This window comes from Plectropomus leopardus, chromosome 16 (assembly GCF_026936395.1).
Source record: "Plectropomus leopardus strain MGB_pleo_1.0 chromosome 16, ASM2693639v1, whole genome shotgun sequence".
Lineage (NCBI taxonomy): Eukaryota > Metazoa > Chordata > Actinopteri > Perciformes > Serranidae > Plectropomus > Plectropomus leopardus.
The window spans coordinates 4,963,649-4,976,503 of record NC_142191.1 but is presented as its reverse complement, the minus strand read 5'-3'; the positions used below and the strand labels follow the sequence as shown (position 1 = coordinate 4,976,503).

Sequence of the window (12,855 nt, the reverse complement as noted above, 5' to 3'; positions counted from 1 at the left end):
GGCTTCCTGACGCCCGACCTGCCCCCCGCACACACACTCGCGCACACACACCTCGCCTCAGGGGGGTCAGTGTCATTGTTGGCGTTGGGCACATGCTCGTCGCGGTGCAATATTAAATCTTCTCATTTGATTTGGACTGTAATTATGTCGTAAAAACAAACTGGCTGTGAAGCCGTGGCCCGCCAGTGTGATCTACTTTCATCAAGTGCAGACTGGCTTAATTATAGAGTGTGCCGTACACCCATCTTTCACTGGGCAGCTTTTCCTGCTGCTTCTTTAAGCCATCACATTCTTTTATTGTGCGTTAATCACAAGGCAATTGGGCCGTTTGCGACGGCTGGGGGTAGATTTTAACACTGGTCTGTACACATCCTGCGAATTCTGAGGAAAAAAAAAGTCAAGAGTTGTACACGGTAATGGAATCTGATGCCTCCTCTATTTCTGCGGTGTACTTAATGATATGGTTTTCATACCACAAAGGTATTCAAATGTGAGGAATCTCTGCTGAGAATAAAGGACTCCGCTGTTCTTTGTGCACTTCAAATTGAGCGTGCGAGGTTAGACGGATAAATAAGTAAATTTGACAATAAATGACCAAATCTCATCAAAGGAAATCACACTGATGTGAACGACTGTAAATAAAACTCAGATCTTTCCCCCCGTGGGATTTTATTTCTGTTTCATTATCTTAAGAGGGAGCCATAAAACACTTGAAGGAATAACACTCAAGCATGAAGATCTATGAATTTTATGAGCAAATTATTTCCTCGTACAGCCGCTGCTTTTTATCTGCTTTTCTTTTTTTTTTTTACAGTCAGACATCTGAAATACATGTTTGTTTAGGCCTGTATGTGCCACATGGTTAAGTCAAACCAGATTCCACCTTCACATCAACTCGCACAGGAGGACGCCAGATGCCAAATCGCAGCATATGGCAATATGTATATTCATTTATTTTTGCTTTGCCGCGCTTCATGCAATATGTTTTGGAGCAGCGCTTCAAATCACTCAAACGATTAAATGATTTGCACCGTGTATTATACGTCTCAAACTGATTTCAGTAAAAATGTTTATGGTTGTAACAGAGACAGTTACCAGTCAGGATTATTAGAGTGATTAAAAAAAAAAAACTTCACTCAAACTCATTTCTGAGTTTCTGAGAAACTGGGTTTCGGTGGCTTTTTAGCCTCCAAACATTAGTGTTTTTAGGGACCCATCGCTCTTTTTCCAGCAGCCTTTAGCCCCCAAACATGAGTGTGTTTTTGGACCTACAGCTGTTTTTCCAGACACTTTTCAGCCCCCAAACATGAGTGTTTTTTAAGGACCCAAACCTTTTTTTCCCCCAGTGGACTTTCAGTGCCCAAACGTGGGTCGTATTTAGCTACCCGTGGCCGTTATTCTAGTGGCTTTTTTTTGCGCCAAACGTGGGTTATATGTAGAGACCCTCAGCTGTTTTTCCAGCAGCTATTTAACTCCCAAACATGGGTGTCTTTTAGAGACCCGTGGCTGTTTTTCCTGCTCCTTTTTAGCCCCAAAATGTGGTGCTTTTTAGAAACCTGATGCTTTTTTTCCAGCGTCTTTGTAGTCCCCAAATGTTAGTGGTATTTAGGTGGTATTTTGGGACCTGTTACTGTTTCCAGTGAATTTTTAGTGCCCAAATGTGGGTTTTTTTTTTTTTTTTTTTTTAGAGATCTGTAGCTGATTTTCCAGCAGCTTTTTAGCCCTAAAATGTCATTTTTGTTAGCGACCCATGGCTGTTTTGACAGCAGCGATGTAAATCCCCAAATGTGGGTTTTTCTTAGTGACCCATAGATTCTTTTTCAACAGCTTCTTTGCTTCCAAAGTGTGTATTTTTTAGGGATCATGTCTTATTTTACCAGAATGGACAGTGCCATAAAAAGTGGTTGTTTTTTTGCTGAGACATTGCTGCATTTCCAGTGGGGATTGTGCCCCCAAAACCAGTCATTTTAAGCCAGGACATGATTCCTAACAATAACCACGTGTTATTTTGTGTCTACACATAAACAGCCGTTAACCACAGCATTGTTGCTGAATAAATTTTCGATGTATCAGTTACTTGCCAGTGTAACGCGTCTGTGGTTTGCAAAACTGTTTAATGCCAACACTTTTTCTGGTTTGCACAAAAATAACAATAACTGACAAAATCCGCAACCTGGAAGCAGCTGTTTCTTTAGAACAAAAATCAGACTGTGATTGGGATGTGAAGTCAATGCTCAGTGGCTAGCAGTAAGAGAACAGAGCGAGGGTTAATGTCAGATGAGTGTGTGAGGGAGGGGGAAGGATGGAGCCGTCTGGGGACTGACCCCTTTATGTCTTAATAGTTGAGCTGAAAACGAGGGGAGACTATGAAAGCTGAAGGGTCACCAAGGGAGAACTCCCCCGGTTTTGCCCCTCTCCGCCGGCCTTTTATGATGGGTTCATCTGTGTTGTGACAGGTGTGTGAAGTGGGCACCTTACTGGAGGTAATTGCCATTTCTCTCCTGTGGGTCATTGTTTGTCCCTATGCCTGAAAAGACCATTAGAAAAAAAAGAGGATTTCACGTCGTTACAGTGGAGATGAAGACTTTGTAATTCTCTTGTTCTCTCAGGAATAAATTGAATAAAAATCACAATTATGAAATATTCAAAATATTCAGAGTGGATCCATTACCAGCGTGGGGTGCGGTGCATAAACACAGACGGTAAACACACCCTGCTGATGCTGCTGTTCTTTAGCTGGAACAGACTGCTGTGGCCTCACTACAGAAACCATTATGGTGCCACTGAGGAGAGTCATAAAGGTGATTAACAGCTGCTTCTAATTAAAGATCAATGGAGAGTCTTTCTGAGGTGATTTGTTATATGAATTAGGATGCCCACTGTCCATTAATGACATCAGGCAATGTCACTGTAACAGATTGGGTATTGATTCACCCTTGTTTGAGACACAGCTCAAACTAAACTATACATCACGGCCGTCCAGGACGCAGGGATTTGTTTATGAATGCTCCTTTATCCGCAGTAAAAAGTCAGACGCCCACCCCTCGACCCCCCACGCGTGTTTGAAAATGCATGCGTTTTATTTAATGTATACATTGCATCAGAAGATAAATATGTTGCATACGTCTTTCTAATGCTGGAGCTGAGAACCTGGAGTGCAGCGCTGCCACATCCTGATTCAGTAATCAGACATCATTACAGATCAGCAATGCATCACAGGGGGTAAGAGGGCCGTGAAAGCATCAAGTTGTACACTTGATTTCATATGACCATTATTCTAATAAACCTACCGGAGGTAATTTGATGCTCTTTAAATTTTTAAGGTTCGGAGCTATATTTTAACTATAGACCGTTCTCCAAGAGCAAGTATTGATTTGTCGTAGCAGGAAAAGCTCAAGTATACCTCATATTCATTGTGCCATTATGTGTCAGAGTAGCAGAGCTCTGGAGCTGACTCTCCTTAAATGGAATTAGCATTAGAAAATATAGCTTTGTTTGACAAACAAATGTGCCTGCTGCTTTGAAATGCATATTAGGTTTTATTACAGGTTTGTATTCATGAAACCAAGGTTGAGTTCACGTTACAGGGCTTAAAGGGGTAGTTCACCCCAAAATGAAAATTCAGTCATTATCTACTCACCCTCGTGCCAACAAAAAGTCAGGTGAAGTTTTATAATCCACAGAATACTGCCTGAGTATCACGGGGAAAAGACGTTGCACTCATCTCCTAAATTTAAATAAATTGTGACCAGGATTCAAACGTAAAAAAAATAGAAACCCACAAAATGTCTCCATACTGCTCATCCAAAGAAATCCTAGTGTCCTGAAGCCCTGATGTGACAAGGTGTTTGAAAAACATCACGAGCGCCACATTTTTAGCCTTGTTGTAGCTCCTAGTGTGGGAGCCCTCTTTTTAGTTTGGGCCGTACCTGCACACCTGTGTTTACATGCTACCTGGAAGCCTCCTCTACACACACTTATGTAGTTAGCAGCACGTAACAAGTGAATCATACATTTGTTGATTTTTTACAGCAATGGAAATGTGTTTGATATTGGTATGGCCCTTCAAAATAAACAGCTGCTTTGGTTTATTCAATTATAACATAACTTAATCTTAATTAAAAATGATGACAGTAGTTCATGTAACTTTGTTTTATGGCAGTAGCTACTTTTTTGTTATTATATTTCATGTAGTAATTGTGTTTTAGTAGTTCAGAGAAGATTTCAAAATAGCAATATATTGTGTATCATGATAGAGCCTAAAAATATCATGATATTATTTTAAATCCATATCTTCCAGCACTAATTTAAAGCAAATAATTTAAGGTTACGTTGTTAAACATGGACACTGCATCACATTAGCACCGGTTACCTTTAGCAGAGGCAGGCTGAAGAGAACTCGGGGGGGCCGAGTTGCCAGCGTATCCTGAAGCTATAGGTGCAGCAAAATTGTGAGAGCTGGCTGCTGCTGGTGGTGGTCCTCTCTGAGAACTGGACTGAGGAGCAGTTTTAGGATCAGCTGGTTTTGAGCCCGTTTTAGAAGCAGAACCAGAAGCAGCAAGAGCAAATCCACCAGAAGACATCATCCAGTTAGAACCAGCAGGAGTAGTGAGAGACCCTTAAACATCTTTAACTATTTCAAATGTTAGCGGTACTTTACCTGTCTTCATGGGGTAACTGTGACTCACAGCAGTCATCATGACCATGAGCAAAGCGCTGTTCAGAAGCAGACAAAATACGAGTACAACTGCTTAACAGAAATCAGTTAAAACATCACAGGCTGTTTTCTTACCCTGAGGTGAACCACGCAGCCAATCATGAGCAGCTCAGGTGCCTCCATGACCCTATCTGAGGTTTATATATGTTGCAGGTGACCTGCCCTGACCAATCAGAACAAGACTCCTGATAACGGTGGATCCACCAGGCAGACACCTGAGCAGTGAGTGTTTCAAGGATTCATTTTCTGCAATTGTTATTGCAGATTTCTATAGTTGGTGCGGTTTTGTATCTGTAGTGCAACATTTTATTTTCAGCTTTGGATTCTTTAAAGTTTGTGTTTTTGTATCTATAAATCCTGACGTTTACCAAAAAGTAGGACTGAAGTCTGACACCCTCTCACATCTAAAGACGTGAGTTTTTGGTCACACTATAACATTTTGCATAAACTGGGGATCTTGCAGGGTCACAGTCCAAAACTAGATTCCTTTAAAGCTTACTTCCCATCCTGCTTCTGGTAGAAAATATTACACCAAACTCCCTATAAGAAATACGACATATTAACAATTTCTTACAATTCTGCAAAAACACATAGTTCTAGAAACACAAGAAAAAAGGCGTCATGTATCGACAGTATTCTTGTCAATTCGGCATCTATATATTCCATAAAAATAAACATAATTTGTGCACAAACTTGTTTTATTAAACTCGCCACCAGCCTCTGTTGGTCAGCTACACCATTTTAGTCGGAGGAGACTGTGGGAATTAGAGGAACCATTTAAAAAAAATTTAAATTTCTCTCTAAAATAAGTGCTGACTGGTGGATCAGATACACATAGAGTTAAATATGCAGTTATTTACTTCATAACTCTCTACCTGGTTTGCTGCTTCCTGTTTGGTGCTGCAGAGAGAGCAGCTATTGGTTGTTAATGTTCACATCATTAAACTTTATTATTTGCACGAGTCTAGACTAAAAATATATATTATAATATTAAACATGTTTGATTTTGTTTGAATATAAAGACGAGAAAATTAGAGCTCGAACTGAGTTTCATGACCACCTTACACCAAATAATTGACATCACAAGAGCGCTCCACAACTCAAACAAAACTCTCATGATTTTACTCTGACATTGGAAATTTGTTTATGATTGTGGAAGTGCTGTTAGAGGCCGGCATTAACAAGATCTAAACACGCATGTATCTGAACAGTTAGACATGATTCTTGTCAAATTGTGTGACCTGCCTGTACTGTAATACAGTTAATGGGGCTGGTCATTTTAGAACATCTTAAACTTAAAGATCCAGTGTGTAAGATTTAGGAGGATTTAGTAGTGTCTAGCAGTGAGGATTGGAGTGTGTCAGTGTTTTTCCGATTCTGTTAGCATGTTGCAGACGGGCTGCTAGCCGAACACCTGCTAATGTGCGCTCACATTTTTTGTGATTCACATTATGCAACCGCATGATGTGAATCACAATTACAATTATTTACAATCAAAATAATCACTGTCCAGAGCTCTGCAAAAGCCCTGCTTTTTGTGTGTTTGTCTATGAGAGGCAGAGAGCCGTAGAAGAGAAGGAAGAAAACGAAACGCCGAAGCGAGTCTCATGCCAGTGGCTAAAAAAACAAGACAATTTATACTTGATGTTTGTGATAAAGTCTTTTATGCATCACACGTGGAACAAGCCACAATGCATTGAGTATATTTACCCACACGTCATTCTGACTTTTCATACCCAAACCACGTCCAAACGACAGAAGTCGCCCCTCTTTTGGGTACGAGCTCCTTCTCGTTGTGAGTAGGCCGGTCTGTGTCAGTGTCTTATGCTGAATCCTTGCATGCAGTATTGCTTTCCAGCTCCTCCATGTCTGTTGTTTTTTTGTTGCATTGTGTAGACGCCCCCTCGGCCACACTAACAGACGCAAAGAGTTATCAGATGATGTAAACGAAATAAACGATACAGCACAATATAAAATGATAGAAATGTTTTAATCGTCAGACAAAATATTGTCATATCGCACAGCCCGACCTTCAGGAATTCTAAATACCCCGGTAAACCGTAATACCGTGATACCACCAAAGCGTGCTTCAAATCATCTGTGCAAACCTCAGACGACTTTATATCGCACAAAGAAGAAAACTTTGACCCAGCCCATGACCTGAAGAACGCTTCCTGAAGAAAGAGACAAACTGCGCGGCTATATGAGAGATCTAAACGTGCTTGACAGAGGCACATCCCTTCATTAACATCTTATTCCTCTATACCCAGCTTGAGACTGTGCCAAATGTGCCGCCGTTCTGCATTGTGACAATTTCCGGCACTTCAGATGTGTATTTCCTGGCTTTCTAATCAGAATGCTATTTTGTATCTCAAAAGGGGCCCCATTCAGCCCAACATTAACAGCCCTCGTCTGTGATAATGTGGAGGCTTCGGGCCATAGGCCACCAGCTGCATCCACTTGTCAGTCTTTGGTACAGATGCCCTGTCTGTCTGCTGTGGCGAATGAAACTCGTGGACTAAATTGGCACTTATTGTGCAGAATGATTTTATGTACGCATTTTAATGTGCCTCATCCAATTCCTTAACATGGTTTAATTATATCTGCTGACAGCCATCTCAAATTTTAAAATGATTTAAATGGAGCGCTCCTGTCCCTCTTGTAATTTATGTCTTTGAGTGGCCAGTGGAGACCGAATGGAGCGGCTATACATCTTTGTATCAAATCCCGAATGCTCTCAAGGCAATTTATCCAAATCTGCAGGATTTTCTGTGCATCATATTCTCATACAAATCAAATGAAGAGAACTCAATTATGATGGATCAATAATTCAGCGTTCTCAATTATGCTTTAATTGTAAGAAGCAATATCATCCAATCTTATTGTGTGGATAGGTGTTGTTGCTCTGCGGAGCTTTGGCTGATTGTTTATATGAGATTAGAGCCGTGCATCAAGGAAAAAGATCAGGCAATGTCACAGAGCCTCGGATAGCCAGCAAGTGACACGTGCACAGACACACTCCCAAACACACACACACACACTCTTAATGACACAAACACGTAACATAAAGCCAAATGCTGCCACTAAAATTTGCATGGTGCTCAGTAATGCATTAGTGAACATCACTTGGCAATCTGTTCATACGGGCTTAATTGGATTTTAATACCGCCTCTGATCTTGTTTTCTAATTAACGGCGGTGGCTGGCAACCAAGCAGAACCATGCACCCAGCAACACCTTTGATCCCGGCCATATGGAGTTCCTCCAAGCACGCCGGGGATGTAAAAATCCCTCACCTAGACGTGGGCGAACAACAGGCCCCCGAATCAAAATGGATGGGGTGAGGAAAATGAAGGAGGGTGGAGAATGGAGGAGTGTGGCGAGGAGGAGGAGGAGGAGGAGGTGGAGGAGGTGGCGGCACAAGGTGGCGTTGGCGGTGGGGGTGGGCAGTGGCATGTGTCATCCACACATCCCGGCGGCATTGTTATTGATTAATTTCTCTCACGATCAGTTGTGATCACAGATACATAAAACATGAGAGGGGAGACCGAAACACCTTATCATCCTTGCTGCCATTCGACACCCCTTCCTTGCTACGTGGAAATGTCAATAGCTTCTCTAATCTGTTTACTTCTCCCCTTGTGGCCACTGCTTTATGCTTTTGATGAAGGGCTGCCAAAAATGTGTCCTTTTCTACCCTTGCTTTTCCCGTTTTGGCAGACAGAGTGCGGGTATTAAAGTTTGCGTCTGCACAGTCACCCCGGCTCTCTCGCTGTTATTTAGTTGTTTGAAAGGATTCGCTTAGAGACCCAGGGCGGGTTTTAAAATTCAGATTATTTGATAGATATTAAGAGAGCTGGGGGGCTCATTTTTGTACACTCAGCCAGTTTTTGGAGGCTTGATTGGGCATCGGTGAGTTGGCCAAAGCCGCCCTGCAGCCTCAGCACCACAGGCTTCATGTTAGGCAATGCAGCTTAAGTGCAGTTTGTTCAGACTGCTTAAAAAAACCCCGTAAAAATGGTTTTGGTCCCCATAGTTCATGTCAACATTCCTGACATCTGTATGCACGGTAAACTGATACACAACTCACCTGTTTAAATTTCAGTAGGATTTTAGAACATTTTTGGGAAATTAGGATGTTTCTTGGATTTTAGGATGCTTTAAGGATTTCAGGATGTTTCTGTCTTTTTAGATCATTTCTTGAATATAAGGACATTTTAGGATTTCAGGACATTAATAGGATTTAGGATGTTTCTAGGAATTTAGGACCTTTCTCAGATTTTTGAGCATTTTTAGGATTTTTTGGGCCTTTCTTGGATTTTATAATGTTTCAAGGACTTTAAGACATTTCTAGGATTTTAGAACGATTCTTGATTTTTAGGACATTTTTAGGATTTAAGCACAATTCTCGGATATAACGATATTTCTTGGCTTTTCGGAAGTTTCAAGGATTTCAAGTCGTTTCTAGGATTTTAGGACATTTCTAGAATTTAAGCATGCATCTTGGATTTTACGACAATTTTAAGATTTTATGATCTTTCCAGGATTTTAGGACCAGAGAAACCTCCACTGTTTTTGATAAACAAGCTCTATTTTCATGATTTTTCATGCACTTTGACACCTTATGTGTGGGGGCCATATGTTGAGTATAACTGCATTAAGGCGTAAAGTTATGCATAATTAAGGGTGTGGCTGCTTTGACTGACAAGCTGTCTATGAGGCGTGACCACAACCTTTGAGTCAGATCCACCAAGCTCACGTTTGGCTCCAAAAATCCAAGATGGCAACAACCCCAGATGTTGAACTTGAGACCTCAAAATGGGAGTCGTGTGACATCATAGTAGCTACTTCTGTTGTTTTTATACAGTTAGTTGTTTCATACGTACGAACCAAAGTGCAAAAACAGGTTGTGGTTTTGTACAAGACTATTTCTTGGCTGGGAGCAGTTACTTCCTGGAGTCTCTGCAGGTTGCCTGGTAACGCCAAGTGTCCTGCAGGGTAAACAAATGAAATGTGACGTGTTAATTAGTGAGCTTTAGAGGTGCTGGGATGCAGTATTTGTTACCCTTTGGAGTCAGGCTAGCTGTTTGTCCCTCTATCCAGTCTTTAAGCTACACTAAGCAGTTACAGCTGCTGCCTGTGGCTTCAGATTTATTGTTAGTCATCAACTCTTGAAAAGGGAAATATTTCCCAAAATGCCAACTTATTTGGGACCCAGTCTGCTTGTTTTTGGTTCATATGTGTTTGAATATCACCTTTTGCACACTGTTAGGGAGTTTGGGTGATGAAAATTCCTGATTATCCTACATGAGGTGAAAACTGTGTACATCATTTGTATGAGGGTTATCTGTCAAGTCAAGGCAGCTGGACTTACTGAGTAATATCGAGGACATTTCGTCATCCGGGAGGCTTTTAGTTCGACTGTGTGGTGGGGGAGGTCATCAGTATTTAACCTCTACGGATGGTTAGAACCTCGACTTCAAGGGAGCGTAATGATAATACACAAGACAATATGGCAGCCATCCATGCGTGGTGATGTTGTTCCATTCAGCTGCTGTCTGTCAGAAAACAGCTCATTAAATATGCACATCAATTAAAAAACCTGAGCAAATGTGACAAATTTTAGATCTACAGCAGTTTGACTGACACCCAGAAGGATGGTGTTATCAAAGAGCATCACATTTCCCTAATATTTACAAGGGATGCACTTATTTATCTACCTACAACTACCAGAATGCACTGCTCTGCACCAGACCTCCCGCTGGTGGGTGATGTAATGCAAATTCACACGTGTGAAACAACAGCATCCAGTCGGCAAGAAACAGCCTTGTTCTACAGTTACACAGTGATTTTAACATGTTTCTGAAAACATTTGAGGCAAAAAATCTTGGTTTATATTTGATTAGTGTTGCTTATTTTCACTATTCGATCATTTATGTTATATCTAAAATAGCCTTTATATCGTTAATAACAGATTAATGGTGTGTTTTCCTGCCAGATGTGCTTGTGGCTCCAGGAAAAAAATAGACCAGACGCCGAAGCTGCAGAAATTTGCTAGCTGGCCTCAAAGCTTTGCAGCCTCTCCTTGTCCAGTGTGAACCTGCCGTAAAACAGCTAACAGAGGTTGTATTGAGTCGGTAAGAGGAGAGCTGGTTAACATTAGCTGTTAGCTGAAACTAACTGCTAACAGAGATTTCATTGAGTTACATTATGCTGTTTTCAAGCTCTATTCAGTAAAATTGAGCTTTGGGTGAAGTAAAATTATAACATTCTCATGGTGTTTTCAATGTAATCTTGTAAAATTTTGCTTTTGGCGAAAATTTCAATAAATAAACTGGTTTGAATATCAATTTGGTTATCAATTCACCAAAATATAAAAGATATTAGAGATGTAATTATGATAAATTATATATAATATAAAAAAGGCTTTAGAGGCGATTAAAAAAAACGATTTGTTTTTATTGTAAAGGTTGTTTCATACACTTGTGTGGTTTAAAGAAGAAAAATGTCAGAAAATGGGGAATAAATTACAACAAAATAAAAAAACACAACAAAACAGGTAGTTTCAGCCCAGAATTTCACAATCCATGCATCGCTAATATTAACAGAGATAGTGTTTTTAGATTAACACACCCTGTATGAACCTGTGATTAGCCTAGAAATGTGATTCTTATAGTAATGAACCTTAAAGTGTAGATCACAGCAGCAGCAGCAGCAGCTCTTATTAAAGTATGTTTAAGTCCACACAGACGCTCTCATGCTGCTGTTTGGCAAATCACTCCGTCTTTAATTCTTAATTTTGCAGAGAGGCAGTCTGACATCATATGGCCTTCTACAACAACAGCAAAGAAGAGGGAAGGCCTTAAAGTCCCCGCTAGTGATTGCACCTGAATAATGATGCCTTTTTACATGCTGGTTGTTTGTCCTTCACAGAACAATGTGTTTATACTCTTTTGAAGAGGATTGTGACATATTGTGCCCTGGCTAATGACTAGAAATGCATCAAGACTAAAGTGAGGTTTCTAATGAAGATGGCTGACAAGGCCCGAAGGCCTTCTCTTTCTTTTATATAGAACTCTTTCTTTGCATGTAAACAGAAATCCTTGCCCTCCTTAAATTATCAAATTGTCCTTCGACCTCAGCGTGTCACAAAGTTTCTCATCTTTCTATCAAAGACACTTTCAAGCACGTCAAACGCTGTGTTTATTTAAGTGGTATATTTGATTTTTTGAGTCCTTTCTTTAAAACTTAATGGATGACAGAAATGGCCTTAGCTGATGCTTGAAACAATCACATGCTAATGACTGACTCAATTCCTTCTTTGCTAACAGTGTTGTATGCCTGCCGTGTCTTCATAGTAAACGTCAATAAAGAAGTTAATTACGAAGACAAATAACCATTTGAAAAGATTCAGCTCCAGGTTTTGGACAATGCTGCAGTCTCAGAGTAATCACATTTTTTACGTTGTATACATTACTGTATGTCTCAACAGCTTTTGCAGCTGTTTTTTCTTTTTTACTTTCATGTGTGGTCAATTATGGATTAAAAGTCACCTTTCAGTCTTCCTCTGATGTAAAAGAAAGTAGCTTGCACACATTACATTGTTGTCTTACAGCGTATACTTCTCTCACGGTGTCTCACAGCGCGTTACCCTATGTTATGTCCACACGTCAGCTGACCCATTTCTCCAAAGCTGCTCCACCAGTTTGTCTGTCAGCTGCAGACAGGCCCGCTGTTCAAACTGTAAGACAAAAGGTTACAGCACATAACAACTCCTGCTATGACATTATTTTTACAGCAACAAAAGAAGTTATTTTTAATTGGAAATGTTTAATTTGATTGCATGAAAGATGGAAAACTGCAAATCTGCTTAATAAAAACACCAAATATGGACTATAATTCTTGGATGTCTTGGGAAAACCTTGAAAAGTCATGGTAGTTTCACCAATACATTTCTTAGCCTGGAGATGATTTGACTTTGATTTGATTTGATTTTGATTGATTTCAAACGTAAAAAAAAAAAAACGGAAATACAGAAAATATTATACAAAAGCAGACAGACAAAAGCATAATATTTACAGACAATGAAAAGTGGTGGTCAAACACAGGATGACCTAGTTTACATATTGAAAAGGAGTT

General features: G+C 40.3%; 1 protein-coding gene across 1 annotated transcript in view; it reads left to right on the top strand.

The window, feature by feature from the left end:
- The window catches only part of LOC148186798 (uncharacterized), a 38,760-nt gene that overhangs the window by 8,092 nt on the left and 17,813 nt on the right, over positions 1-12,855 (top strand). The window lies entirely within an intron of this gene.